Source organism: Herpailurus yagouaroundi, unplaced genomic scaffold (assembly GCF_014898765.1).
Source record: "Herpailurus yagouaroundi ecotype Mexico unplaced genomic scaffold, PumYag 193, whole genome shotgun sequence".
Classification (NCBI taxonomy): domain Eukaryota; kingdom Metazoa; phylum Chordata; class Mammalia; order Carnivora; family Felidae; genus Herpailurus; species Herpailurus yagouaroundi.
The window spans coordinates 3,383,903-3,385,872 of record NW_024412424.1 but is presented as its reverse complement, the minus strand read 5'-3'; positions in this window follow the sequence as shown (position 1 = coordinate 3,385,872).

Here is a 1,970-nt window from a genome sequence, read left to right as displayed (position 1 = left end):
CGCCTGTGGGGCCGCCCGGGCCCGCGGCGCTCGCTCCGCCGGTCCGCCCGCCCGCCCGCGCCGCCGGCCAGATAATGCGCCCCTCGGCCGCACACATGGAGCCCGGCGCCGGCGTCACCGCCCGGGACATGCGCACCAGGTCAGCGCGCCCGGCCCGCGGCCCCCAAAACACCGGGGAGCTCTTAAAGGCGACGCCGCCCGCCCGCGCCTGGCTGGGCGGGGACAGATGGTCGGTGGGCGTGGCCTTATTGTAGGGGCGGGGCAATGATGAGGGGAGGGCGGGGCAAAGCAGGCCGGCACCGCCCCGGAAACACAGCCTCTGCCGACCGCGCTCCACGCGCCTCCCTACTTTGCCAGTTGGTTTCCCACGCGGGCTGCCCGGGGCCCCCCCCCCCCCGCGCCGAGTCCCAGAGCCTTCCGCAGGGCCGAGGGGTCGTCGCCAGCTCACCGGCAGCAGAGCCGGGAGGACCGCGCCCAGGGCTGACTCACATCGCGCTCACTGCTGACCTCGCTCAGGCTGAGCTACAAGACCTGGAGCAACTCAGCTGCTTCCGAAAACGGAGGTTAGAGTGCCACCCCCGCGGGGGTCGTCGGCTAAACCATCACTTCTGTGAAGTGAAGAGAGTTCTAAGTAAGCTCCAGACCCACCCACTTCAAGACACTTGAGGATGCCGGCTCTCCCTCTCCAGTTACCTCCCAATCGGCACCACCCCTACCCCGTGCCTCTGGGAGAAGGTGAACCCTCCCCCCCCAACACACACACCAAGACAGCAAATCTGCACCCTTACTTTCTCTGTGACATAGAGGAAACACGGGAAACACAGTTTAACCTGAGAGAGAGAATGATGGGCTTTGGACATATTAAACTATATATAGGGAAACACAATTTCAATAGAAACACAAAATATCTAATATTACAAGAAGGCTCCCAATATTAAGACTGTTTTGAAGAATCAACAGAAAAGGCCCTTTTCATGTTCTTTTTCCAGAGTTAAAACAATTCGTGATAAGACACCTAGACTCCTGAATAGTGGCTTTTAATTTGTTTTATAACACATCTTAATACATATTCATACTACTGAAACAAGTTTTACCAAGTATACTTTCACTACTTGCAGTGTATTCTGATATTAACTATTCTATTTCATTTTTTAAGAGATTCAATGTAATTTCAACCCACCATTGGTCTTGCCTCCAAACCTGAAAAACAATGTAGAACAAGTTTTACAAATTGTTTTTCTGCTATATGCTACCCACAATAAGAAGTTCAAAAAAAAGCCCATTTTAATTGTGTTGAGTTTCACGCATAACTGGCAACTTTTTGTCCTTGATTCCACCCCCACCCCACTCCCCAAATCTTCCAACTGCTTAATGCAACATCTGGCACAATCTCCCCTGGGCCAAAAGCAAGCATTCCTCAAGCTAAAAATGATACAAAATACAAACTGTTGACCCCAAACGCCTTCCCTGACCCAATTTTGTCAGCAATTTGTTTTGCTACAAAGAATTTCAATTGTTCAAATTCAAAAATAGTCTTATTCTCAAACAGGTGACTTGGTATAGGAATGCAGGAACTCCCTGATCCCAGTGCAAGAATAGGTTAAAAGCAAATATCCAAATTTTCACTGTAATTCAGCAGCTGTATATTTTGAGAACTGCTTTACTGTAGGACCATTAATCAGATGATGTATATTAAAGCAATACAAGCAAAATATTACCTCACAGCTCCTCACCTGGGTCTTGATTAATGCCAACTTAATTAACTACAGACACAGCAAAGTATGGTCAGGTGGGAGACCCAAGACTTGAGATAGATGTAGAGATTCCAGTGTCTGAGCTGGCAAGCCCTGTGTGAGTCACCAAGGTGACAACCACCCTATTTTAAAGAGAGAGGCATCAGCTGCGACATATTAATGACACACCCCTGTGGGCTGAGGTGTGCACTAGTGACAGGTGGGCTGCTCCAGAGG